Raw genomic sequence first — 12,281 nt, 5'->3', positions numbered from 1 at the left:
AACATCAGTGGGCATGGTCGGTCTTCCAGGGAGACTTTCTTTTTTTTTTATAATTAATTTTTTTAAAGATGTTATTTATTTATTTTTAGAGAGGGAAGGGAGGGAGAAAGACAGAGAGAGAGAGAGAGAGAGAGGGAGAGAGGGGGAGAGAGAGAAACATCCATGTGCAGTTGCTGGGGGTCATGGCCCGCAACCCAGGCATGTGCCCTGGCTGGGAATCGAACCTGCGACACTGAGACTTTCTTTATGAACGCTGAAAGGTGAACCCCATCCCACTCGACACGTTGCGAAATGTACTTCTGGGGTTCGAATTTTCCCCGGCCCTTTGAGCGTGGACGACCTTGTCAACGCATTAGAATCACTCGGAGAGGATCTTTCCGTCACTCCAAATCACCAATTCCACGCCGGGTCAACGACTCGATAAAATCACACCCAGGCGTGAGAGTCCTTGGAGATTCCCAAACGATTCCAAAGTGCCGACACGTTTGGAAACCACTAGACCGTATCAAGACGTTGATGAAATCGTAACACCATTTTTTTAAGTCTTTCTTTTTGATTTCATTCTCTTTTTACAGTTGACCTTCCCATACCAAAAAAAATAAATAAATAAGTGTTCTCACCAACTTTTTTCAATTCATTGGTGGTTTTATTTGCCGCAGAAAATACGGCCCAGCATGGCAGAAGTCCATTGGCAATCTAGTTTGGACTCGTGGAGATTTTCACCAAATATGCTCAATGTAAAACTAGCAGTCATAAGCCCTGGCTGGCGTAGCTCAGTGGATGGAGCTCGGGCTGCGAACCAAAGTGTCGCAGGTTCGATTCCCAGTCAGGGCACATGCCTGGGTTGCAGGCCACGGCCCCCAGCAACCGCACATGGATGTTTCTCTCTCTCTCTCTCTTTCTCCCTCCCTTCCCTCTCTAAAAATAAATAAATAAAATCTTTAAAAAATAAAAAAAGAAGCGTTTCTGGGTTTTTTTCCCATATCATTATAGGGCATCTTTTTTTCTGCAACATTGGAAGTAGAAATGATTCTTTTCAAAGGTGTTACCAGATAAGAACTTTTTGCCCACCTTCAGGTGTTGAATCACAGACAGCATGTTTTTTTTCAAAGCCCTACGTGCATTTTTTTTTTTCATTTTTAATACTCAGCGGCTTGGGCATTGTGCGGTTTTCATGTGAGACTCGTGTGGCCAGAGAACCATCTCCTAGCCAGCTGCTGCTGCCCTGAGACAGTTCCCTTTTAACGGGGTCCTCACCGGAGGAGGTGATGGTGGATTCCAGAGAGAGGTGAAGAGAAACATCGCCGTGAGAGAGAAACACAGATCAGCTGCCTCTCACATGCGCCCGGAGAAGTGACCGTCCCCGCAACCCAGGCGTGTGTCCTGACTGGGAATTGAACCTGCAACCTTCCGGTGTCCCCGGGGGCGACGCTCCAACCCACTGAGCCACACCGGCCGGCCCTGGAATAATCGCGTACGGCTGTAACCAATCAACAGGACAAACCTCACAGACTAGGGGCTGAGGAATGCCTACCCACGCTGACTAAGTGACAGTTGAAAAAAGACTCTCCACATACTTGGAATTCTTTCGCCGCGACTTCAAGCAAAAATTAAAAAAAAAAAAAGAAAAAGAAAAACTGAAAGGTGTCTCTGGGGTCTTCATTAAAAATTCCCAGGTCGTCTTCAGTTCAAGCTACCTCCCCCTCTTCCTCCCCCTTTTCCTCTGAGAGCTGCTTTATCCTGCATCCGACTCCTCCGTCTCCCTGGGAAGGGTTCCAAAGGGACCCCCTTCCCGTAGACTAGACATGCCGTTCTACCAGTCGCCAGACCCCGGATGTCATCAAAAGAGAGAAAAACATTCCTGTCCGTCTAAAAGGAATATTTAGGTTCTTAGGTCGCATGAGAGAACACCTTCTATGTTGGTGGCCTATTTTTTTTTTTTCTCCAAAACTCTGCAAAGGCCGTTTTTAATCTCAACTCTCAAGCATCTGTTTACAGACAGGCGGGTCTTATGTCAACAGCGGCCCTGTCTTATCGGACCGGGGGAGGGGGTGCCTGGGCTGATATCGTTGGCATTTTAATTCCTTGTGTCTGTCTCTGGAGCCAGACGGAGTCAGGGGCTAGAGGTGTGTGTTGGCCTTTTATGCCGTTTCCCTCCCTCCCTCCTTCCCTCCCTCCCTCCCCGCCCCAGGCACCCAGATACCGCAGGGCAAACCCTGTTGCAGAGACTGCCACCACGCCCAGGGAGATACTTTTCAGCACCCTCTTTCTCCCCCCTGCAAGCCGTCATAACTGGGAAAAGTGGGGCTCCCGGGGAGTAGTAACTCAGCCCACAGGGGCCCCATCCAGCCGGCCATGGGGCAGAGCTCCAAGTCTGAACCGGAGCCCCCTCCCTCCCCAAGGCCGGCTTTGAAAGCCCAGGCTACCGTGCCTCTCCTTAGCGGGCACGTTCTCTGTCGTGGAGCGTGACCCGAGGACCAGATGTCAGCTCCTGAGCGGCTTCTGTGTGGAAACCCGTGGAGACGTCAGGAGACGGTGGGGGTCCCAGGGGAGCAGGACGCCCCCCGGGACCCGGCCTTCCAGCCCTCCCTCCCTGAACTTCTCCACGCCCAGTGCCTCTGTCGGTTCTGCAGGCTTCTGTGTCCAGGAGCTGTACATTTCTTCCAAGGACACTGCAAAAAAAAAACAAAAACGGAGTAAAATTTCCTGCCAGGTGAGTGGATAAGGGGTCTGCAATCAGTTCCCCCCCCGCCCAAATGACAGGCACCTGCAGGCTGAAAGGTCAGACGCGGGAACCTAGACCGCTGGGGTCCCCCTCCGATGTTTACGGACGCGGAGAAATTCAGACCCTGCTGAATCTCCCGCCACGCCTGTGCCAGACGCAAAGTGTAAACCTCACAGAGGGGCGTCCTGTTCGTTGTCTAAATCGCTGGATGCGTACCTGGGGTTGCACGAAACTTGAACTCAGGGCGTGCTGCTGATATACATTGAAACAGTCCTCAGCCGTGAAAGAGGACACCATGTTACCGTTTCTGAGCACCTGGGGTGGCCCTAGGCGGGATCAGGAGGGCACTGTATCACAAAATGCTTTACAGTTTACAGAGTCAACAATGAAATAGTCCTCAGCCCCTCAAGAGAACACGCTGTTACCATTTCTGAGCACACGGGGTGGACCTAGGCGGGATCACGAGAGCACTGTATCACAAAACACTTTGCTGTTTACAGAGCAGACAAGGAAATAGTCGTCAGCCCCTCAAGAGAACACGCTGTTACCGTTTCTGAGCACACAGGTGGGATAGAGGGGATCACCCGCACTGTGTCATAAAACACTTTGCTGTCCCAAGAGTCGAGCTCTCCTCCACGCCCGCTGGCACCGTGGGGGCGGTGGGCTTGCTGGGCACAGCATGCCTTCAACCTGCCACTTGGGAAAGGCGCAGTATCTGTGGAGAACGGCGCAGGCAAGTGCAGGGAAAGTGTAGCCGGGAAAGACACCGGCGTTCGGGCTGCCTGTCACGACCAAGTCCAATCAGCAATGACAGTGATGGAATCGTTGATGGGCTCTTGATTCAGGTGGCCGGCGATCCGAGGAGATGGCGGGTTCATACCCTCACAGACCATCTTCCCTCTTTCTTTCCCCGGCCAGATCTTTTCTAAGGGGGTTGGGAGCGGGCACACAAGGTGTCAGCGAAAGCCTTTGAAATTCAACAGTTGCCTCCAAGGGGGGAGGGATGTTCGCTTGCTTCTTCCTGGTACAGATGTCTCCAGATGAGGTCATCTCCAGCCAGCGACCCAGGAGGTCAACTGCTTAATCCCAGGCGCCAGGAGGGGCCTTATCTGTGGTTACTGAAACAAAAACTCAACATACACGTGACTTGCTCGATTGATGACTATTTACCTTCAGTTAAATTTTCCCAAGTCTTAAGCCCCTATCAAAAGAAGACATCCTCCGGTCCTCGCCCTCGGAAATGTCTCGCTTCTCCGGAAGTTCTGGGGCTTCGGCATACGTGACGCTGTTGGCAGATGGTTTTTGTAACGGGGGTCTCTTCTTCCCCGGGCACCCCTGGCATCAGCCGGGTCCCAAGGGAGGAAAACCCTCGGACACAGGCCTTTCGTGAGGGTGGTCCTTCTGAACGCTGGGTACCAGGTTGCCTTGGAGCGGGGACATTTCCACCTCGTAAATGCAGCTCAGGGGGCCTGCCCCACCACCCCCAGGCGTGTGGGCTGCAGCCGAATGAGGCCTCCTTGGGGACGCGATGCGGCCCCCCAAGGAGGAAGAGACTCGTGCAAGCAGGCGGTGGTGCTGAACAAGCTGACCTCTCCTGGTCAGTAAGTGGTCTGCTCCCGGCCCCTCCCTCTTCATGCCCAACTGTAGCCTTGGTGAAGTGTTCGTGCTTTATTTCATTTCATTTTATTTTATTTTATTTCCCCTCTACGGATCTAGAGGACACTAGTGCCAATGCCCCCCTTCCCCCCCTGGGCCCTGCCTCCCCCAGTGCCCGCCCCCTTTCTCTGGGTCCACACCACACCACTGGCCGTGTGCACGGCTCAGGCCTGCGTGTTCTTTGGCTGCTGCCTTTCTCTGCTTTCCCCCAGCCCCCTCCCCCCGACAGGTTGTGGGGGGGGCCCCGCCCACAGGCCCCCCTGCCTGACTGCCACGGGTGAGAATAAATCTAACAAGACATGAGCTGCTTGGGGAGGAGAGGTGGCGGGTCTCTCCAAGGGGAAGGGCCAGGAGCCTGTTCCTCAGTGGGCTTTTCTTGGGTTTGTTTTGCACAAGAACACAGGCAAAGCTCATCAATCATCGTTGGGCAGTCAGGATCGAAAGATAGATAACAAAGAACATTGAGGGCCTATTTTGTGAGTCAGAGTCTATTGGCTAAAGGGCTACACAACGTTGGGAGATGAACTCATTTCCTGCTTGGACCTTGATCAGAAAACCGAGAGCACTCTTAGCAAACCAGGTTTCACAGGAGTTGGTGTATTCCTTCTCAGGCCTGATGGCCCTCGGGGAACCTGCCCATCCCAGCCCAGGGTCCCACCGCCCTCTGTCGTTGCTTCGGGCTTACATCACACAGGGGAAGGTAGGCAGCCGAGAGATTAGGAGATTTCCTCGCAGACAGAATGAGGACTCAGGCTGTGTCAGAGCCGAAGGGTGAGGGTCCATCACCCCCTTTTGCTGCAGCCCCCCAAGACCTTCCCTGGGGCCTCCCTGTGATCGTGCCTGTCTTAGGTCGTCCCCCCTTGAGGAATCTCACCCATCATTGGCTAACTGATCAGGCACTGGGGGCCAGGAAGGGTGAAGTAAAGGGGGCAGAAGTGGTGCTCCTGCCAGGGAGATAAGCTTTGACTCCTTGGTGACTTCTGCTCCGAAGGTCACTCCCTCGACCTTAGCCTTGGGGGGTTACAGCTTCTGAAAGTAGGCAGGGTGGTTCCCAACAACAGCTGTCCGTCTGTCCATGTGTCCACCCCTGTGTTTCTGTTCCTCGGTGCCTTCGGCCCATCAGAGTCCACCTGTGTAAGCAAGAGCAGATGGTATTTTCCTCTTTCTGACCTATTTCACATAGGAGCCCACTGCTGGGAACACACCCTAAAAGAACCCCGACACGTTACTTCAAACGAACATGGGCTCCCCTATGTTCAGAGCAGCATTATGGACAGTCACCGCGATGTGCAGACAGTGCAAGTGCCCATGGGTAGACGAGTGGATTAGAACGCTGGGGGGCATTTACACCTAAAATACTGCATGGCTGTAGAAAAGGGCCCTGGCTGGCGTAGCTCAGTGGATGGAGCGCGGGCTGCAAACCAAAGCATCGCAGGTTCGATTCCCAGTCAGGGCACATGCCTGGGTTGCAGGCCACGACCCCCAGCAACCGCACATGGATGTTTCTCTCTCTCGCTCTCTCTCTTTCTCCCTCCCTTCCCTGTCTAAAAATAAAAATAAGTAAATAAAAAATCTTAAAAAAACACTTTAAAAATTAAAAAAAAAAGAAGCACTTTTTTTGCACGGCAGCGTCTGCAGCGACAAAAACCAACACAATCCCGAGTTGGACAGTGTGACTTCTTCAGCCGTCGGGCTTCCGGTCGCTGGGGGTTCGGGGGCCCCTGCCTGGCGTATCTCTGCTGCCATTGTTTCCTCCGCAGAACGCCAACGCATAATGGTGCACGCCTCCTGAGATTTCCATTCAGACTCGCGGAGGAAGTGCCCGGGGAAAGATTTCACCCCCAGTGCCACGCAGAGCACCCATCAGCACATTTGCCTGTTTGGTTAGCTGTTTTGAAAAAAGGCCTGACAACAAAAGTTTAGGTACAGGGAGACCTGGGCAACTGTGTGTGTGTTCTGCTCTAGAACATGGCAATAAAACAAGTCGCACAATTTTTTTTTCATTTTCCAGTGCCTATAAAGCTATTTATATCTACATTGTACTGTGGTCTGTAAAAACAATGTGCAAACTTCATGACAACACACGTTATTTATAAACAATTCCAGCCACCACCCAAGCCTTCAGGGACTCCTAATGTTTTCGCCTGTGAAGGGTCCTACCTTCCATTTGTATAAAAAATGCAATACGCGTGAAGCACAAGAAAGCAATGTATGATACACAAAGTACGTCTGTCTATGATGCATGAAAACGTTTGAGACCTTTGTTCTTTGAGCAGGAACCATCACCGGGATCATTAATGAGCCATGGACCCAAATGAAGCTATCAATGGTAAAACTCAGTCTACGCCCTGGCTGGCATAGCTCAGTGGATGGAGCACGGGCTGCGAACCAAAGTGTCGCAGGTTCGATTCCCAGTCAGGGCACATGCCTGGGTTGCAGGCCACGGCCTCCAGCAACAGCACATGGATGTTTCTCTCTCTCTCTCTCTCTCCCTCCCTCCCTTCCTTCTCTAAAAATAAATAAATGCAATCTTTAAAAAAAAACTCAGTCTACATAACAGAGTGAGTTACAATTCTGTTCTGTGTTGATGTTGGGAAAGTTACGTGTGTGCGGGGAGGCAGGGAGCGTATGGGAAATCTGTTTATGGATCTTTTCTGCATGTGGCTGTGAACACAGAACTACCCCGAACGGGTCCTTATACGCAAAAATTCTTTCCGTGGCCCATCAGTGACCTGTCATACGTAATCTAAGCCTTATTCAACCTTAGATGCGTTTCATCCTGAGACCCACGCAACCACTAGGGGGCACACTAATATCGCTGGCTGCGCAGCTGACGGGCCACTCCTACCAAAAAGAACTTTTTAAGTGTTTGGACCTGTCTACCGAAGGGCTCTCATGTGGGAACTGCAGCCCGGACGAGAACTTGGCGAGGGGCACACACACTTTTTCCCCACCTGTTCCCTCGACCGGCTCAGTACTCCAGCCTCATCGGCCTCACGGGGTGGTTTGAATTCAGAGGCGCCGCTCCGACGGCACTGACTTTGCCGGGACAATACTTTTCCGGCAGGAGTTGCTGGGTGCAGGCGCTCGAGGAGGTCAGGCCGGCAGAGCAGGGGACACCGAGAGTCCGTAAGTCATCACCTGCATTTCCCTAGGCCGGCACCCACGGGTCACAGTGCCTTCGCGATGTCACGAGGGCACCCGTTCTGCACCCGGCCAGCATCCGCTGGGCACCTCGAATAATTCAGGGACTCGGGTGAGTGTGGAGCGAAGATGGAGGCTTTCCTTTGTCCTGAGATTCTCTTGTTCCAGGTGGGAGAGAGGCGGGGGGGGGAGAGAGAAAGAGAGATGGGGGGGAGAGATATGAGAAAAAGAGAGGAGAGAGAGAGGGAGAGAGAGAGAGATGAGAGAGAGAGAGAGGAGGGGGGAGAGAGGGACAGAGAGAGAGGGAGAGAGAGCGGGGAGAGAGAGGAAGGGATAGAGAGAGGGAGGGAGACAGAGGGAGAGAGAGAGAAAGAGAGAGAGAGAGGGAGAGAGAGAGGAGGGGGAGAGAGAGAGAGGGAGGGAGAGAGAGAGAAAGAGAGAGAGGGAGAGAGAGGAAGGGAGAGAGAGGAGGGGGGAGAGAGTGAGAGAGAGAGAGAGGGAGAGAGGGGGGAGAGAGAGAGAGAGGGAGAGAGGGGGGGAGAGAGAGAGAGAGGGAGAGGAGAGAGAGAGAGAGAGAGAGAGAGAGAGAGGGAGGGAGGTAGGGAGAAGGAGAGAGAGAAGGGGAGACAGAAAGAGAGAGAGAGAGAGGAGGGGGGAGAGAGAGAGGGAGAGAGAGAGAGGGAGGGAGAGAGAGGGAAAGAGAGAGAGAGAGAAAGAAAGAGAGGGAGAGAGACAGACAAGCGGGGGGGAGAGAGAGGGAGAGGGAAGGAAGAGAGAGTTGAAGGTGAGCTACACACTCAAGTGTAATCAGAGGCAAGTCCCCACAATAAGCTGCATAGCCATCAATACCCACTCTTTGGCTCTCCGATATCCCTTATCCAAGGAAACCACGCCTCTCGCTGAGGCGGCATGGCGAAATCCAAATGCGTTAGGACATGCCACTTTCCACGCAAGGGGGATGCGGGACCACGTGCTCCCTCGGGTGGGGAGGGGCTGGCAGGCGGTGGAGAGCTGTGAGGTGATAAGGTCATGTGGGAGCTCTGCCCCGTGGGTCAGCAGGTGGCCCCCGAGACCCAGCTTCCGGCCGGGCGGGGGTCCTGAACGCGGGCCCAGAAGCCAGTGGGAGAGACAGGCAGCCCGTGGGACCAAGAAGTCCTGGGTGCGTGGGGTCACGGAGCACCTCCGGGTGCAGGGCACTCGGCGACGAGCCATGGATAGGACAACTTTCGGGGGCGGCAGTGAGGCCACGGGCATTTTCCAGTGGAACTCGGCAGCCCAGGCATCGGGGCAGAAAGCAGGAATTTTTGATTTAGAACGCTCGCTGCCACGGCCCAACTCGGTTTTCCATGGCGTGGCTTGGAGTATTTTGTTCAATGACGGTTTCCAGTGGATGTTCCTTCGTGTTAGTCTCAGGTGCACGCGCAGTGCTTGCACAATCCTACAGTCCGCAAAACGACCCCCTGACATTGCCGGTCCCTCCCTGGCACCCTCCGTGGTTACTGCAGGGTCGCGGACTGTGGTCCCTACGCTGTGCTTTCCGTTTCTGTGACTGTTTTATTTCCACCAATCTGTACCTCCTCATTTCTTTTTTTTTCCTGATTTTATTTTAATCATTGTTCAAGTACAGTTTTTTTTTTAAATTGTAACATTTATAAGCTTTTTAAAAAAGATATTTTATTTATTTATTTTTCAGAGAGGGAAGGGAGGGAGAAAGAGAGAGAGAGAGACACACACACATCCATGTGCAGTTGCTGGGGGCCGTGGCCTGCAACCCAGGCATGTGCCCTGGCTGGGAATCGAACCTGCGACACTTTGGTTCTCAGCCCGCGCTCCATCCACTGAGCCACGCCAGCCAGGGAGAAGGCTGTTTTATTACCATCGCTACAACACTTTGGGTGTGGCTACGCTTTTCTCGTCCCGTCACAGAGCGAACAAGACCGGGAGAGAGACACGCTCTCCTCCCACGTCGCACAGGCGTGCGTGTTTTGCAGGCCAGCGCGGAGACACGGCTTGGAGACCCGCCCCACCGGGAACATGTTGCAGACTGGTCGCGTGGCCCCACAGCAGCCACGGGGCACAGGCGCAGAACACAGGGCAGAGCCCCGTGCAGCAAATCATTCCCAAGGCACGCAGGCCCCTGCCTGGGAGGCCAGACTTTTCTCCTCATCCTGGGACGGCAAATCACGTCAATACGTTCCCCCAACACCACGTTCCCTGGGGAAAAAAATTCTTACACGGAACACGTCACACGTACTATTTCTACACATGATACATTTTTTTTTCATTTGTGTCTTTCTTCCCCTCCTTTCTGGGAAAGGGAGAATGTTCTGCCACATTGGGTAGAAAAATTCTTACACCGGACACATCACACGTACTATTTCTAAATGTGACAATTTTTTTTTTTCGTGTATGTCTTTTCTTCCCGTACTTTCTGGGAAAGGGAAATCGTTCTGACACTTTTGGTTAATTCCCTGCAGGAAGCACCTCTGAGAGTCAGCGTTGGGGCTCAGGTGCACCGAGTGCATCCTGCCCTGCGGGCACCTGCACGGCTTTTCCTTGTGGGATAAGGAAGCAGCGACAGGGACCGGTTCTGTCAGGACGCAAGCACAGGACGCAGGTGGACACCCAGCACCTTCTTAGAGACACACCTTTAGGATGCGTGCTCACCCGGGCCCCCTCAGCCACACTTCCGCACACGCACACAGGTGCCCAGCTTCCCCGAGAAACAGGGTGTCTCATCAAGGACTCCGGGAGACGGGCGAGGCCAAAAATGAGAAGCCAGGACTTGTGACCATGTCTTTGTGGAAGTTTCCTGTGGGTTCTGCAAGCAACTCGGGGCTTAAAAAACAGACATGCACACTCCCACGTCTCGGAGACCGGGCAGTTGAGAACCAGGGGTCCCAAGGCCACGATCCTTCCACAGGCTCCAGGGAGGGTCTTTTTTTTTGCCTCTTCCAGCTCCGGGGGCTCCAGGTGCCCCTGGGCTGGTGGCCGTGTCCCTCCCGCCTCTGCCTCCATCTCCACGTGGCTTCTCCTCCGGGTCTGCGTCTCCTCTTCTGTCCCTTCTCAGGACACGGTCACTGGACGCAGGGCCACCCTGACCCAGGACGACCTCCTCTTGGATCCTTCGTGTCTACAATTACATCTGCAAAAATAATTTTCCCAAGGAAATCCCTTTGACGTACGTATTCTTGGGTTGGGACGTGGACCTATCTTTTAGCACTGACCACGCAGCAAATCACGACAGCGTCCACGTTCGATATTTGCCCGGCAGCCAATGCTAAACTGGGTTTCTGCGTGTTGTAACGCCTGGGACAGAAACAATAAGAGAAGCTTTTTTATGCCGTGGCTGGCGTAGCTCAGTGGAGTGAGCGCGGGCTGCGCACCAAAGTGTCGCAGGTTCGATTCCCAGTCAGGGCACAGGCCTGGGTTGCAGGCCACGGCCCCCAGCAACCGCACATGGATGTTTCTCTCTCTCTTCTCTCTCTCTCCCTCCCTCCCTTCCCCCTCTAAAAATAAATAAATAAAATCTTTTAAAGAAGCAGTTTTACTCCCGACATACCACTTGGTATTTCAGCGAAATAAATATTCCCTGGCTCTGCCTCCTGAATCTTCACGAGAGAGAACGAGACATCAGCGGTGACCGATTTGAGCTGAGTCTTGGATCCATTAGGGGGGAAGAGTTAAAAGCCGTTACGACCTCCCTACCTCCCTGCCAACGCGCAAGACACCTCTGGCGCGTCAGGAGCGGCCCGAGCCGCGTCGTTTCCGAGAGACCCCAGCTCCCTGCGCACACCTACGTCAGTGGAAAATGTAGCTGGGCGGAAAAAAAGAAACCTAAGAGAATGCACAGAGGGTCGTTGTCAAGATCGCATTTCCTTCCGCAGAACACGTGCTGTTGCGGAGATAAAGTGAGGCGGTGCCCGTGGACGGTTGGGTCATGGAAGGAATTCTGCGATTTGGAGCGAGCCCGGGGATGTTGGCAGCGCACAAGAAGGGCCGGGTGTGTGAAAGTGCCGTCTTAGTACAAATGTGGGGGCTGAAGCACATTAATGAGAGAGAGACAGAGGGAGGGAGGGAAAGAGAGAGAGGGAGAGAGAGAGAAAGAGGTAGAGACAGGGAGAGAGAGAGACAGGGAGAGAGAGAGAGAGAGAGAGAGAGAGGGAGGGAGAGAGAGAGAGACAGGGAGAAAGAGAGAGACAGGGAGAGAGAGGGAGAGGAAGAGGGAGAGAGAGAGAGACAGGGGGAGAGAGAGAGAGAGGGAGAGGAAGAGGGAGAGAGAGGGGGGCGGAGAGAGAGGGAGAGAGAGAGACAGAGGGAGAGAGAGAGACAGAGGGAGAGAGAGAGAGAGATTCCTTGTGTTCCTGGCACCATACTAGCTTGTGCCTGAGGCAAGCCAGGAGCCTTTTCTACGGAACCAATCAATTTCCCAAGCTCGTCCGGGCTTTGCGTGGGTTCGCACCCTGTGGCTAGACTGACGGGCCTCTAGGCTCGAGCCCCTGCCTCTGCGCCCCCAGCCGCCCAGGACCAGAGGGGGAAGGGAGGGGTGCAGAGTGTGAACCCCCGTGGACAGGCAATGCTGTGGGCCCCTGGAGGGTGAGGCTGTGGCTTGCTGGTGGAGCAGGCAGGCTGGTGCTCCCCAGTTTGTTAAGGTCAATGTCTAATTCCCTTCGCTCACTCTGTGTGTGTGTGTGTGTGTGTGTGTGTGTGTGTGTGTGTGTGTATACATATGTGTGTGTGTGTGTGTGTGTGTGTG

This window comes from Phyllostomus hastatus, unplaced genomic scaffold (assembly GCF_019186645.2).
Source record: "Phyllostomus hastatus isolate PE091 unplaced genomic scaffold, TTU_PhHast_1.1 phas_scaffold_12, whole genome shotgun sequence".
NCBI lineage: Eukaryota > Metazoa > Chordata > Mammalia > Chiroptera > Phyllostomidae > Phyllostomus > Phyllostomus hastatus.
This window is presented reverse-complemented; position numbering follows the sequence as displayed.